We start from the raw sequence: 17,050 nt of genomic DNA on the forward strand, positions 1-17,050 counted from the left end.
AGACTGGCCCCTGTAACTCACACACCAAAAATGACCAGCAGGTGGCACTATTTTCAATGCAAAAGCGTTTTTGGCTAATAACTCCCACATAATATGTTGCACATTGTTAAACCTTCTATTTACGTGTTCTCTGAATTCAGCTGAATTGTGTGGTGTAAGCCACGCCCACTTTCGCGGTAAATTTCCATTCGCTAAATCGCGACAAATCAAAAACGTACTTTTTCGAACTCCTCCTAGGCGATTTGACCGATTTGCACCAAACTTTGCATGTAGCATCTGTCAACCCTCCTGACAAAAAGTTCTGAAAAGAATTCTGATTGTCCAAAAAACGGCCAAAATATAAAACAACAAATTCCTGCACATTGTTTTCAAAACAGACAGTCTTTTCAGTCTTTCAAATCTTGACCAAATACAGTCCGATTACCACAACACTTTTGCTAATTGTGTTACATGGCCCGAAGAGGGTTTGTGCAAAATTCGGTGCAAATCGGCCAATAGGTGGTGCTCTGGTGGCAGTCTAATTAGTGTGAATGGAAGTAAATTGGAAAATCTTCAAATCCTCTTCAAAACTCATCGACTTTCAACCTCATACTTTGAGCTAGAGACACCATGTCAACTTTTAAAGAGTCAGAAGACCTTGAACGCATTAACTGTACATAATTATCTATCTTTATCTTGGCCATGACCAATATTCTTTTGTTTATGAACACTGGTAGATAACTATCTTGCCACCAGGTGGTCTTTGGCTGCTCCTGACGCTACCGTCATAAAAACAAGAGACCGCACATGCACAGTTGCACACTCTCAGCTGATTGTAAACAGATAAGATGGCGACAAGACGCAACTTCAGTGTTCATTTAAAGCTAGACTTTTTGAAATATTCCGAACAAATGTCTGGGGAATACGCCGCGGGGCATATGACGCCTGGTATGCAGAGGACGGCAACAAGACCTTCACAAAAGGAGGGAACATGAGAGCAGCTGACAAACGCAAGATAACGGCTTACCGTCTCCAGGTCCAGTAATTTCCTCTTTCGTTGGTGTCATGACTGCCCAGTACCTGGACAACCAAGCCGTGGCAGCACACAGGTATGTGGCATGTCAGAGGAGAAACGAGCCGTTAACATTTCTCTTTGTGTTAGGTAACGTTAACGGCGTTAGGCTGACCAAACGTCCTCTTTTGCCCGGACATGTCCACTTTTCACGTCCCGTCCGGTGCGTCCGGGGTTTTTTTATAAACTGATAATGTTTTTCCGTGTGTTTGTGTGTGTGTGTTAGAGTGCGGCACAGCCACATATTTCTGTTCGAAGTCGAACCGAGCCCGACATTATTTATAACCAAAGCACTGAGTTTGTGCCACACAGTTGTTACGGCTGAATTATTAATAAATGGTTGTGTGTTGACGTTCACCACGCTATCCCGACGTGCTTTAGGTAACTTATAATTTGTGGTTTATTAGTGTTATAAGCGTTCAGCCTCTAATGTGTGTATAGCGCATCTCACTCGGTTAGCACTCGGCTAACTCCCGGGAGCATTCTCGGTGGTCGATGTTAGCTGAGACATGTCGGTGGTTGAACACTCGCTGAGCTAATGTGGACTAATGTTTGACTCCGTGGTCTGTTGTAGAGCATTGTGTTGTGTTTCGTGCACGTGCGGGTGTGCAGGGTTTGTCGTGTGTTTGTATATCCGTTATTGTTCAATAAACATGCATTTTATCTCGGGATGTCTTGAAATTTTCTTCGCCCCTTCTTCGTCCTGCAATGAATGAGTGCACCGGCTTTCTACTGCGCCACAGCGCCACTTTAGCAGTTGGGAGGTGTATTGCACATTGGTAGTAAGTGTGAAATCTGTGACTATGCAGTTAGTACATTACATGGTTGGAAATCTGTGACTATGCAGTTAGTACATTACATGGTTGATTTGAACGTTTATGGAGACGTGAATCAGTCGAGACCGGGAACCCCCAAACAAAAAACGGGGTTCGTTTTCAAGATGTTCATGCAATGAACGTATTAGTCCAAGGCTAGTGCAGTATGTAAACACAGGCTGTGTCTTCACATGTCCGCGCTGCCGTCTCGAGACTGCTTCGCACATGCTCCCAGAGCGCTGGGCTTTCTGGGAGATGTAGTCAATGTGGTTGCTTTGGGTCTTCTGTGTTGTGTTTGACATTGTTAAATATGTAAATAATGTGTAGGTAGATTCATGTTATATGTACAGCAGCAGTCTTGTTTAGAATGATAGCTGATGGAGAAAATATTAACTAGCTTAAAGACTTATGTTCTATTTATTGTGTGGCAAGTGGAAACAGCTGGCATATGACGCCTGCTTAGGGTGTGTAACCATCTTTATTTATGGAAGCCCATTTTCGCCAGTAATGGAAAAAAAGAAATTGCTATTCCTAATCAAAAGATAAAAAGTCATTATTATGAATGTAGCCTACTTTTAAAATTAATTTGTGGCATGTTGTCTTGTAAGGTGTGTGGCATCACGGTGGCTGCAGATGGTACAGAGGATGAGATGATTCGTTGTTTCAAGGCAGGACAACTAGTACACTGTGCTGTAGTCAATAGTAAATATTGGTGATTTACAAAAACACCAAAAACTATTTTTACTGTTAATGTAAACGTTGTTACTATAAATAATACAGTACTTTCTTTGTAATACTATATAGAAAATATTCATTTTTACTGTAAAGACAGGTTTACATAAATATTTCTGCTGTTTAAATTAAAAAAATACAGTATTTGTGTTTTCAAATTAGGCTGTGATTTTTTTTGAATTTTTTTAATTGAAAGCCTCCTTCAAACAGTAGCCTGCCCCTATTTGTAGCCTGGTCCCAAACTATTATTTTGTTAATAGTAGCCTTGGCTACTATTTGAGGAAATCTGTATGTATGTAACATACAGTCACTGGCCACTTTGTGTACACCTGTCTAATCTAATGCAATCCAGTAAAACGACTATACCATGATTTTTTTCCCTGAAGCTTATAAATTTTCGGTTATTGTTGACATCGTCTAGAAAGTGATGACTCTACTTTGTTTATTATTGAGGTCACAGTGAATGGTGGTGGTGTACTGTGGTGGCCTCCTAATTTTGTCTAAGGGGGGACAAATATTAGCAACACTTTTAAATATATTGCACTCCAGTACACCAACACCACCCACTACGATCTCAACAATAAAGTAGAATAATCACCTTTCTGACAAAAGCTGAAAAAGTAAAAGCTTTGTAAATGTACAATGTGTGGCAGAACTGTTGTATTGACTTGTATTAGATTGCACAAGTGTACCTAATAAAGTGGCCAGTAAGCCCCACATTTACACCACCAATTCACGCCTGCTCTGGGTCTCCCCGCAGCCCCTGGTTGCTCAACAGCCTCAGCCCCTGAGACCATGCTGATCAAAAGTTATTAAAAGCTTTTCTCTATGTCAAGGGGTGTGGCTACTGTGACGTTGCCCTCGCCACCAAATATGTTTGGCTTTTTGATGGCTTCAGCGACATCATATTCACATGAAATTGATACACAGGTCAAAAATGGCGAGCTCATACATCTGATAGGGGCGTCGCCCATGGGGGGTGACAAAATGCCTCTATAACGCCCCCTTGAAATTTTCAACATACCCTTCCCATAGGGGTTTTTTTGGAGTAGGAAGATGAAACGTCACACCACGTCAGGGTTAATTTACTCTGAGTTTTCACATAACCGCTTCAGTGATGCGTGTTACTGGCCCCCCGCGTAGACGCGGGAGAGCGAGGGCCCGATCACAGCTGCTTGCAGCTTTAATTATTATTATTATTATCATTATTATTATTATTATTATTATTCCGACATTTCGTGTCCCAATTTCGCCCCTTTCCCAAATTTCAAAATGCTTCTAACTTTCCACATTCGTCCGGCCGGATCCGAAATTCGATATTTTTGGGCGGTTGCACATCGTCGACGCGAAATGCCAAAATAGCGCCCCCTACAAATTTTCAAAAACCCTCCCAATTGGGGTTAGTTTGTCGTAGGCAAACGAAATTTGGTACGCACATGTATCATACTGAGACGCACAAAAAGTCTCTTGACGTCATGGTAAAATCCCAACATGAAGTCGGCCATTTTGTTTTGAATTTTTTCATTACGGCAATTTCCACAACTTAAATTTGAACGAACTCCTCCTAGGGATTTCGACTTCAAATTGGCTACAGATCATCCTGACAACATGCTGATCAAAAGTTATTAAAAGCTTTTCTCTATGTCAAGGGGCGTGGCCGCTAGGGCGTAATAAATTTTGACGACTTTTCGTTTTCTTACCATCGAATTTCGAAGGGCTCTCCCACCCACATACTTGATCGTAGCAGCTTCAAACTTGCTGATGACATGACATGATGATGGCTCCACCCAGAACGCCCTTTACTTTAACATATACTAATGCCACAAACTTGACCGCATCAACTTCATTCCACTTCTAATGCATGCAGAACAAGTTGATCTTCTAATGCATGCAGAACAAGTTGATGAAGCTACCTTATGAACGCTGTGAAGCTACGTCTAATGATGTCCATGTGGGGGCGTGGCAACTATCGATCCCTCACCACTAAACACGTTTGGCTTCTTGATGGCTTCAACGACCTCATATGCTCATGAAAATTGATACACAGGTCAAGAATGGCGAGCTCTTACATCTGATAGGGGCGTCGCCCATGGGGGGGACGAAATGTCTCTATAGCGCCCCCTTGAAATTTTCAAAACCCCCTCCCCATAGGGTTTTTTTTGGAGTTGGAACATGAAAATTGGTACACATGTGTATGTTGTCCAGACGCACATAAAAGTCTCTGCCACCAATGGTCTACTCCAAACAGGAGGTCGGCCATTTTGATTTTGACTTGTCATTTTGGCGTGATTTCCACATGTTGTATTTAACGAACTAGTCCTAGGGATTTCATCCAATTGACTTCAAATTTTTAACAGATCATCCNTAGGGATTTCATCCAATCGACTTCAAATTTTTAACAGATCATCCAGACACCATGCTGATCAAAATTTGTGCTCTGCCTGTCTGTAGGTCAAAGGGCGTGGCTGCTATGGCGCTGCCATTTTTGATCCATCGCCATGCATATTCAAGCAGCTCTCTCTCCCACATAATTCATCCAAACTGCTTCAAAATTTCTGTACATGATAAGATCCCCGCCCTCAAAGCCTCCATATGCTCGTAGGCAATCTTGCTCATGGCGCCCCCTTGTAGAAACAAGCAATGCCATCTTTTACACCGACAAACACCAACCTCAAGCTCCTGACCTGATCAACTATATTTTGTGGCCACATGACGATCAAGTTGATGAATCTCCACAGTGACACACGTGACCTGTCATTTTGCAGCCTGCTGCGGAGGCAGTGGCGACTTTTCATCCTTCGCCACGGAACATCAACTTGGTATAAATCCTTCATGCATCCGATTTGCTCGATATTTCACATGTGTGATGAGGGTCCACCCCTGAAGGCACCTGGCCACATCTGGTTACGCTCGCAGCGCCACCTGGTAGATGAACGAAACATTGCGTTTTTTCGCTCCTGCCAGGTTTTTCCTCGCTTCGCGTCACAGCCCCCGTGTGCCTCAGGCCCCCGCAGTTGCATGGGGGAGCGAGGGCCCGATCACAGCTGCTTGCAGCTTTAATTATTATTATTATTATTCTTGCGACATTTCGTGCCGCAATTTCGCCCCTTTCCCAAACTTCAAAATGCTTCTAACTTTCAACATTCAACTTTCAATGCATGCAGAACAAGTTGGTGAAGCTACCTTATGAACGCTGTGAAGCTACGTCTAATGGTGTCCATGTGGAAGTGTGGCGACTATCGATCCCTCGCCACCAAATACGTTTGGCATTTTGATGGCTTCACCGACCTCATCTTCTCATGAAAATTGATACACAGGTCAAGAATGGCGAGCTTTTACATCTGATAGGGGCGTCGCCCATGGGGGGGACAAAATGCCTCTATAGTGCCCCCTTGAAATTTTCAAAAAACCCTCTCCATAGGGGTTTATTTGGAGTTGGAAGATGAAAATTGGTACACATGTTTATGTTGTCCAGACGCATATAAAAGTCTCTGGCACCAATGGTCTACTCCAAACAGGAAGTCGGCCATTCTGATTTTGACTTGTCATTTTGGCATGATTTCCACATGTTGTATTTTAATGCACTAGTCCTAGGGATTTCATCCAATCAACTTCAAATTTTTTACAGTTCATCCAGAGACCATGCTGATGAAAAGTTATTAAAAGCTTTTCCCTGTATCAAGGGGTGTGGCTGCGATAGCGCCTCCCTCGCCACCAAATACGTTTGGATTTTTGATGGCTTCAGCGACCTCATATCATCATGAAAATGAATACACGGGTCAAGAATGGCGAGCTCTTACATCTGATAGGGGCGTCGCCGATGGGGGGGACAAAATACCTCTATATAGCGCCCCCTTGAGATTTTCAAAACCCCCTCCCTATAGGGGTTTTTTTGGAGTAGGAAGATGAAAATGTGTACATATGTGTAAGTTGCCCAGACGCACAAAAAAGTCTTTGCCACCAATGGTCTACTCCAAACATGTTCATCTACTCAACAGGATGTTAGGAGACTAGATGTGTGGTAATCAGCATCTGTTGGTGGTAAAAGCTACTCAAGCTGAAATAGCGACTGAGTAAACTATTACTTTGTTTAATATGTGGAATATGAATAAAACCAAAGTGAGGAGCAATCATGGGACTGTTTTTAAATTTCATTTTCACCCAATTATTAAAAACATTGAACAACATTTAATGACTTTCTCAAAGGCTAATATGAAAAGAAAGTGATGTTACATATAAAGGGATAGTTTGACATTTTGGCAAATTCGCCTATTGCCGTAATCCCTATAGTCATATGAGTAGGTACATTACCTTTAATTGTCAGTTCCTGCTGTTTTGAGATCGGTGGGACAGAGCTGCCTACTGCTCAGCGCACAAAATGGAGGTTTATTAGCAGCCGGCCTCTTTTAGTAACCGGGTCAAAAAAAAAATTTAATAAATAAACGCCGGCCTCTTTTATTAACCGGACGTGTTTATTTGCCGTTTTGGCATTTATTGAGCGCTAGACCCGGATTACAGACACACACAGACACAGAGACTCACATCCACACACACACATGAACCCTCATCCACACACATGCGCAGTTGCACACTCTCAGCTGATTGTAAACAGATAAGATGGCGACAAGACGCAACTTCAGTGTTAATTTAAAGCTAGAAGTTTTGAAATATTCCGAACAAATGTCGGGGGAATACGCTGCGGGGCATATGACGCCTGGTTGGCAGAGGAGGGCAACAAGACCTTCACAAAAGGAGGGAACATGAGAGCAGCTGACAAACGCAAGATAACGGCTTACCGGCGACAGAGAAGTCCGACTACAGGTCCAGTAATTTCCTCTTTCGTTGGTGTCATGACTGCCCAGTAGTATCTGGACAACGGAGCCGTGGCGGCACACAGGTATGTGGCGTGTCAGAGGAGAAACGAGCCGTTAACATTTCTCTTTGTGTTAGGTAATGGTAGGCTGACCAAACATCCTCTTTTGCCCGGACATGTCTACTTTTCACGTCCAGTCCAGGGCGTCCGGGTTTTTCTTACAAACTGATGATATGCTGATGTCCAGTTTTCCGTGTGTTAGAGTGCGGCACGGGCCGCATATTTCTGTCCGAGCCTGAACCGAGCCCAACATTATTTAATGACCAAAGCATTGAGTTTGTGTCACACAGTTGTTACGGTTTCAGGCTATTTAACAGTCCGGGCGTGCGCCTTGGGTGCTCAGCGGAGAGGGAGACCTCCGTGTTTGAGACGGGAGCGGGAGGCGGGAGGTCCGACGCTTCCAGCGAGAGGAGAGGGAGAAATAAAACAAAATAAGATTAAATAGGAAAAACCTGTCTCCCTCTTTTATTTTATTTTCAGCGTTTAATCAAGGCGGAGACGGGCGGCTGGAGGTCCGAGACTTCCAGCGAGGGGAGAGGTAGAAACAAACAGCCAATGTGTGTATGTGTATGTTATGTTCAGGTGTTGTCACGTAAATAACAGTGCCCAAGCAATAAACAGGACAGACAATAGGATTTTATTCATTTTTACACTACATTTTCACTGAAAGCTGACCGAATCCGACCTGAGCCCGAATACAATTTATAGCTACATTTTTGACCAAACCCGGCCCGACCCAACGGGTACCGTCGAGCTTGGATCGCCACACTCTAGTGTGTGTATGTGTCCGCTATTGGGGCTTATCTGCATTTCTGTCTTTGAGAGATATTAAAGGGTTAATACACATACACATGTGGATACATATCCATACCATGAGTCCTTTAGATCAGTAAAATATGGTTGATGTTCAGTATGTTTTCGAGCCATCAATGTTGATTGACTTCTCCTTTTTTCAGATGCACCCCTCTATTTTGAGTGACGAAGCCAGCCTGGGGCACACAACCCTTTAACCATCCGAATTTTTTGTGTCCTCTCTGCCCCAAATTTAAAACCAAAAATAGGCCCGTTTCCACTGAAGAAGTTCCTGGTACTATTTTGGGGGCAGGAACTACTACAGGAACGTCCCCTCGCTCGGCCCTCTCAACCGTCGTGTCTCCACTGAGAGAGCGGAGTAGGAGGAAGGTTCCTGTAAAGTTACCGGGCTCTGGATGTGATGTAATCGTTGCGCAACCATTTTAACCGGGCCGACGTAGTGGCGTAGGGACGCTGTTAGCTGTTAGCTGTTAGCCGATAGCGGTGTCTGTAATAACTCACTAAACTCACAAAGTGGCCCGTGAAAAAAATATTTTTTCCAGCGGATGTCTTAGTTACAACATGATTGAGCTAACTGGAGTAGTTTCATGTCGTATCCGACAACGGGAGGCTTTTAACAGATGACGTCCTGATGTTAGCTTTGCTGCTGCTGTTAGCTGTCCCTGTCAGCTGCAGTCTGATGCTTTCTAGACATCGTGATTTCCTAAAACTTAATAAATACCACACATAGCAACACAAAACTGCTTTGCTAGCTCAATCATGTTGTAACTAAGATATCCGCTGGAAAAAATATGTTTTTCACGGACCGGTTATTGAATTTGTTTACATGGCGGTGGAAGCTATGAACGAGCTAAACCTCGTCTGCTGAGTTTTAAAAATGCCGGCTATTTTGTTGCTTTTTGTTGACGTCACATTCCGCCTTGAGTATATCCAATCAGCACCAAGTGACCCCCAAGCCCCAGCCAGGAGTTTTTCGGGGCCGTTCTGAATACCTACTCCGAGGCAGGGACTTGTTTAACCCCTGTAAAAGTTCTGGAACTCTGTCCTTCAGGGGTGGTTCCTGCAGTGGAGACACGCACCGACGGCCCCGGCCCCGTAAATTTACCCCGAAGTTCCTGCAGTGCAAACGGGCCTAATGAGAGTGCGATCCAGAGGCACCTGAAAAACCATACGGAAAATACAGTTCATTTCCATGGTATGTTGATGAGAAGTATCTGTTTGAGATCATATACTTCTACATGTAACAGTAATGTTTAATGATATTTGTTTGGGACAAAACAAGACATTTTAAGTTGCATCTTGGGATCTTGGGATTTGTGGAACAGTGGTTGACATTTTATACCATTTTCTTACATTTTATAGACCAAACAATTAAATTATGTTACTGTTTTTCCTTTTCTACTTTTGAGATTGATATGGATATCTGGAAAAAAAATTTGTTCACAAAAAAGAGAACTCCAGGTCTACTTCTTTATGTTGCCAGTACAATAGTGTAATATTGTGTTTACATGTGTTCCTGAAATATAATAGAATACATCTGACAATATGACAATCTAATTATAACATTCATTTCACTGTTAAATAGTTACAATTAACCATACTGATGTAAGAGTAAGTATGACATTTGTTGTGTCCATGGTTTTCAGTTGTTTTGAATGACATGATAGTAATCTGCATGTTGCAACTGTAGCCCAATAAATTAAAGTGCTCACCTTATTTAATCTTTGCTAAAAAATTAAATCAACAAAAATTTGTGTGTTTGCTAATTTTCTGCAATTTTTGTAAGTTTAACTTGTTGGGATCAATGTTATTCCAAACAAAACATGATTGTATTTAAAATAATTGCTGAAATAATTGTATTATTATTATTATTTATTTTATAATATAAATATTTATAATTGTTGACTGCTTCAAAGTTTGTAAATGTATTGCTAAAATAAATAACATAAAACAGACAGACTTAAAAACCGACTTCTGGTGAAAAAAAACAAAACAAAAAAACTGACTTCTGATATGGACTTCCAGTATGTATACAATTTATGATATATAATGTTCACATGCTGTTTTAAATTGAGATTCTGCTGCCCTTATCTCTGCTTCTGAGATTGTGAGACACGCACACACCCACAGGCCTGTGTTTGTGTGTCAGCAGCTGTTGCTATAGTGATTAATGAGGTGCACCCGGCAGAGCACAGAGAGAGACAGGCACACAGAACACACAGAGGAGAGCTGTTTTAGTGGAGATCTAACTCCTCGAACCAGTTCTTCCTATTCCCAAACTGTTGGTAAACATGTTTATTACTGCTGTAAAGTTGGACATTTTAACATAGGGGTCTATGTGGATTGACTCACTCTTGGAGCAAGCCTCAAGTGGATATTAGTAGAAGTGCAGTTTTGGCACTTCTGCACTGTCTTCATTTCTCAGTCCTGTGGGCTGCCACTTGCCATAGATATTGACTGTAGATTACAGACACTGACTCAAGGTTCTAGAGTGAATTGTCCACTTACATCTGTGCATCACAATTGTTTTGCACAGGGATGGCTAATAAACCATCCATCTCACTTTGTAATAATGATGAAGTTCCACTGATTAAAGCCTAATCACTGTTGTTGTATACCAACAGACAGACACTGTTAGAGGCCAGCTGGTGAACATAGTGGAGCATTTAGCAGCAACAGAGACAGATATTTCCCTCAAAAATTGGTGAAGACCAAAAACAGAGCTAACAGAGAGAGTGTTATTACTTAGTAAAGTGACATGTCAGAGCTTTGTGTCTGCATGTGTTTTTTTTGTGGCCCCTAGTGGTCAAAATGTTGTTCTGCAGCTATAACATTAAGGTTGAGGGTGTCAGCAGGGTGTCTGCAGTGAGTCAGTGTTTTCATCCTGGTTGACAGGTAAAAAAAACAGAGGTTTGGTCTGTTGTAATCACACACACACACACACACACACACACACACACACACACACACACACACACACACACACACACACACACCTGGCTGTCTCTACCTGCCACAGGTAGCAGCATGTCTCTGCTGTATCATATTAAAAGACATCTTTATTTTAGCAACCACCCACACGTTACCTCACTGACTGTTAGCGTGTTGCATCATTGGGATTCCCCCCAGGGAACAACTCCTGCCAGCCTTATTGTGACACACACCTGCACACAGACACAAATATGACTAATAGCAGTTGTCTGGAGGTGTGGCTAGACCATGATGCATCTGCTCAACTTCATCAGACTCTTTGTGACGCTCTGTCATCTTAGATGACCTGGACTCTGTCTGAGGTCACAGATGAGATTTGAAGACACTGCTCCTGGAAAGGAAATATTTAGGATTCTAAAATTTTAAATTCACCCACTTAATAAAACATCTCACTGTTGTTCTTTATCAAGTCAGATAACTTTGGTTTGATTTGTCCAAGTTTAGTGAAATTTGTCTGCGATGGTGAAGGGGGTATTCAGACCACTGCTTCCATGATTACTGCATGCTGACTGTATATATTGTATATTTCTAATTGACTGAAAAAATGTTGACCAGTTATATTAGCACAATTATACTGTATGTGCACAATAGTACAACTAATGTAGTGATTCCCTGTTAACAATCCTGCATCGACAACAAAATATCCAGAGGAAAGTCTTGTTTCTGCTGACCTACAGTGGTTTAGGAGTCCTGACACACTAAGCCGTCAGTCAGTTGTCGGTCAGTGTTGGGCTGTCGGTGAGCATCTGTCTCCCTAGTTTTTGTTGTGTGTCCTGCACTGTTGGCACTAGTTGGCAGATTCAGCATGTTGAATAAGCGTCAGAGACAGCAGAGCCCATTGCTGAATGAAATTACTCTGATTGGCAGTTCAGCGCAGCGTACATGAAGAGAAATGGAAGTGAGGAAAGTAAATAAACATTGAAAGTCAAGAGGGAGTGAGAGCTAAACAAACCTTATATATATTAGTTAGTCATTGAGCTCTTTCGCCAAAATAGTTTGTTATTATTTCTATTGTTGTTTGCTGGTGCACAGTAAACATATTCTGTTCTTTGAACATCAGGTTGTGTTGTTAATGCACTAAGTGGCTAACTAGCATCTTGAATCCATCCTGTCTTCCCGTTTCCCTTTATGAAAATGACAACAGACTACTGCCATCTGCTGGTGTTAGGAGTTATTTCCTTTCATGTAGGTGCAGAATTTAGGTTGGCCGTTGGCTGTAGTCTTGGTGTGTTAAGGTGCAACTTTTTGGCTGAGAGACAGGCAATGTGAGATGATGCAACAACAAATTCTTGTATTACAGCCAAACAGTGCACTACAATACGTTTCTGAAGACATTTTGGGCAAGAAATAGGCAATACAGTAACAGAATCTTGGTTTGCATTTGATCAGCGCTGCCTAGATTCATCTGAGTTTTAGAGGGAGATGGGTGGCTTTTTCTCCATCTTCTCTTTTATACTCCCTGTGTGCATTGTGAACATGGATGTATAAAGAGAACTGGATACAGCGTTGGAGACGGGGCCCTGTTCACTCCTATGAAAGTCGCTCCGTGGCACATGAAACCAAAACGCTGATGCCCGCAGTATAGATTTACTCGATCTTCGGCATCGTTAGGTCCATAGAGCAGGGGCACTACAGATTTTCGCGAGCAGAGCGTCTAAATAATAATATTTATACAAGTAAAATTTTCATTTTAAGTTTGATCTGCTTTAGTTGAGCTGGAACATTGAGTTACAAACATCACAACACACATACAGAAAGTACAAGTACACTTACTTTCTCTGACTTTCTCAGGGTGATTCAGACAATTACTCATGGCTCACACGTGTGTGTGTGTGTGTGTGTGTGTGTGTGTGTGTGTGTTCCCAGGTCATACTGTCTGGCCGTCTGTGTGTTTGTGCGTGATGATGTGATGCGTGGGTGGCTCGACATCAGTGTGTGTGTGTCAGTGTGGGCTGTGCTCGAGGTAGAAGGCAGGCATCTCCAAGAACAGTCTGTCTGACGGTGTGTGTGTGTATGGTCACTTTGATAGAGACAGAACAGCTCCTATAGATGATGCCTCACCCGACATAAAAGTGAGCATGTCTGTCCCTCTGACCCATCGCACCCTGAACAAACACACGTCTAGACAGACCATATGACCAATATACATGTATACTGTGCGCACACACACACACACCCACACACCCACACACACACACACACACACACACACACACACACACACACACACACACACACACAGATGGCCAGACGGAGCATGTGGTCTCTGCAAAAACACCTAAAACTATTAAAGATCACATGAAAAGTATCATCAGAGAAAGTAAGAAACATACAGCAGGGTGAGAAACAAATTCTGCGACCTGCAAAGTAAAAATGAAGCAGCAGCTACAAGAGGCAAAAAGGCAGTGCTCCAAATATGTTTCTGTGTGCATGCAACTTTTAAAATAACATGCATCAAAAAGTATTTCACTGCATCTTTAGGTGTATTTGTCCTCTTTCTCTGCACTTCCAACATTGACTGCTGCAACACCTTTTTTTCTGACAGTTTAAATATGAGACAATCATGTTGTAACGCCATTTGAACTAACTTCCCTTTAATTTCATGAAACTTTGTGTTGGTTCATGCAGAACGTGGAAGTCATACTCCCCAGCTGTAACCAGCTGATTGGATCATTGCTTCTGATCAGTCACACACCAATCACAGCTCATTCTCACAACAAGGCGGTCCATTAAAATATGGCCTTTACTCACTGATCCTTGCTACACAAATGCTGCCACACACTGCTGCCACTGCTGCTGGCAAAGCTTTGGCTCACGGTAATGAAAGCTATAAGCTCCTGGTTATTATGACTTGAGGGGGAGCATATTAAGAGTAGAGCCATCAGCGGCAAGCATAACCGCATTTCAATTTGTTGCAATATCTCTCTATAAAAGCACGGTTTCTGTGTGTGTGTGTGTGTGTGTGTGTGTGTGTGTGTGTGTCCTCCTGTCAATAGTATCCAGCTGCAGGCTTGCAGTAGCAGCAGTATCAGGACCGCAGTTTTAGGACCGCAGAAATATGACCCTTCATTTTTCAACAGTTCCCGGAAGTAAGCGGCACATGCTAGCAGCGCAATGGAGTTACAGCAGAAAAGACTGGCTGTGATGTACTTTTAACGGGTAAGATGTCCAAAGACTCAAATTTTACATTATCAGCACAACTTATCTAAATTAACATGTGCATTAAAGCTTGTTAGTGGATTATCTCCCATTAAATTAGTAGATTTATGTAATGTTAAAAGATAAGATAACAGCTTAGGCTAGGACACTGTACATACTGTATACACCATACAGGTAATGCTAATCATGAACAGCCTGGTAGTTTTAAATTGTCTTCTCCTAAACCATTTTATCTAACACTGGGAAGTTAGAGTGCTTCCAGTCCTGATTTTTTGCGATTATTGATTATTAGCTCAGTTAAATATGACATTGCTGCGTGATTGTTGAGTGGTGGAGGTGAAATTAAACAAAAATGTAACTTATGGTCTGTTTTTTAGGCTTTGCGATTCTGTTGAGTATACCTGTCTATAATATGTCACAGCTCAGCTGATATTACATTGATAGCTAAGTGAGAGGGAAGTTTGAGGACCTGAATGAGATTTAAAACACAAGATAAGTAATTTTGATAAATGAAACATACCAGGCTAAATGGGGAATTATTCTAAATACCAAATGTATGTATATATTACTGTATTATACAAATGATCATGCTAAACATATATTCTATAACAGTATTAGATATGTAATCTTGTATATTTGTAACCTACTGTAGGAGCACTGGGTGGTGGAGGAGCAGTGATGCTGCAGGACCACTGTGTGAGAGAGGACGCTGCAGATAAGTGCTGAGTCGACCTTGGTGAGACTTAAAACTTAACAAGGTGTGTTTCAAGTAGTTCCAGAGATAAGGAATCATACTTAATATGTATTATACTGCATTTTATATTAATTATATAAGTAATTATATTGAATATATAATATATGATATACAGTGTTGGGCAAGTTACTTTGAAAATGTAATACATTGCATATTACCAGTTACCGTCATTATAATATTATAATATTAATAGGCATTATAAAATAGAAGAGGGTCATGTTGTTTCATAGCGGCTAATTAAAGCACAGAGAGCTTTAATTACAGTTCATTAACTTACAAATCCAGTAGTGGGCGATATTGCATAGTCTAATGAAGGCTCTCCTCTGGAGTGCAGATCTGACCGATTCACGCATTCACATACAGTGGTTACAACTTTGTATTAAAATCCCCTGCTTATATAAATAACAGTGTGATGATATTAAACAATTAAATAGCCTAGACCTTTTCAAATAAAGAGATAACTGTGGACACAGGGACGACCAGACACAGGATCAAAGTCTGATAACTTATGAGATAGGGATGAATATTTGAGAGCCAGTCATATGAAACACAGTAGGCAAATGCTGAGGTTAGCACAACAAAAGCAAATTGGCTTGCCAGTCAGTCACTATGACAAGTGCAAATTAATACACCAGAGCTGGTAGACCCACCTGCTGGTTTCCAGTGTGCTGATCAGTTACAACAGCACCCAACACTGAAATATAAGTAAACATTTCAAGGAATTATACTGCAGTGATGCTGCGTGCCTCGTGTCAGGAGTGCTGCAGGATGAGGACCATTAATGTTAGAGTTCAGGAGTGGCAATAACAATGATGTTACAGGTCCAGGGGTGCATTGTGGTGCAGGGGCGCACACAGCATGATGCACAAAGATGGTGGTGCCTGCAGTGACTTCCCACACACAACTCACTTTTGTCTACCCACAGACATATCCCATAGTGGTTGAATGCAAACAGTATTTGGGAACACTTTATACTTACTGAACATGTATACATGCATTACATATCCATGAGACAACTTCAAACAAATGCAATTAAAACTGATGCCACTTGTCATACTTGTGCCTTATCTCACAAGGCAACGTCAGACCCAGGCATATATACATGTGCCTAACCATTTCTCCTCTTTCTTTTTTTTTCTCTTTCAGCACAAGAACAACAGGGGGATGCAATGGAGCCTGAACTCACCCTGCAATGAAACAACCCCCTTATCCTGAGTCTCAACTCTGTGGGTTTTGCAAGCCTTTCCCTGTTCCTTATTTTTAATAAACCAAACGCTGAGCTTCCCAATAGTGTGGTCTTTGTGGAAATGTGCTAATGCAGTATTTGAGAATGATAACCTCACATATTTTTGTTGCTGTAGTCTGCAGTGAGTCTCAGGTTATTCCTGCTGACTTAAGCCAAAAAAAAATCTCATCTCTGGGCTTTCCCGGTGCAGCGCAGGTGGCGCAGGGTGGTGAACCCCGCACAGAGCTAGTTTCGAGCAGTGCAACCCGAGGCGCGCTCAGTTTGGTAGTTTGGCAGACCGAGGTGCGCTGAGATGGGTGTGGCGGCGCAGCAGGGGGAGGTGTCGACAGATCCAGCTTGGCGCAGTGACAGTTTCGTGCCAAAAGCCTTCGCCGAAGGTGCGCTAAAAGCTTGCCATCTGAAACCAGGTCTACTGTCAACGCAGGGGGAGTGCAGCCAGTGTTAGCCGAAGGTTGGCTGACCGGCGGACAGTGCGCACATGTCACCAAAACCTCACAGGCAGGTTTCCAGAATATCAGGCACATTAACAATGCAATAAATACCCCAAAAAACACTATGCAATGCAACTATCTGCAATCAGCACATAAATGTATCTCTATATTGACTGTCCCGTTAC

At 42.2% G+C, this 17,050-nt stretch overlaps 1 long non-coding RNA gene across 1 annotated transcript; it reads left to right on the forward strand.

The window, feature by feature from the left end:
- The first annotated feature begins 14,052 nt into the window (after positions 1-14,052).
- Positions 14,053-16,473, forward strand: LOC126397964 (uncharacterized). The gene is made up of 4 exons (XR_007570724.1): positions 14,053-14,092; positions 14,272-14,434; positions 15,087-15,192; positions 16,335-16,473. It is a non-coding gene; the product is annotated as an uncharacterized LOC126397964 (long non-coding RNA).
- The last annotated feature ends 577 nt before the right edge of the window (positions 16,474-17,050 follow it).

The sequence above is a fragment of the Epinephelus moara genome, chromosome 11 (genome assembly GCF_006386435.1).
Source record: "Epinephelus moara isolate mb chromosome 11, YSFRI_EMoa_1.0, whole genome shotgun sequence".
Lineage (NCBI taxonomy): Eukaryota > Metazoa > Chordata > Actinopteri > Perciformes > Serranidae > Epinephelus > Epinephelus moara.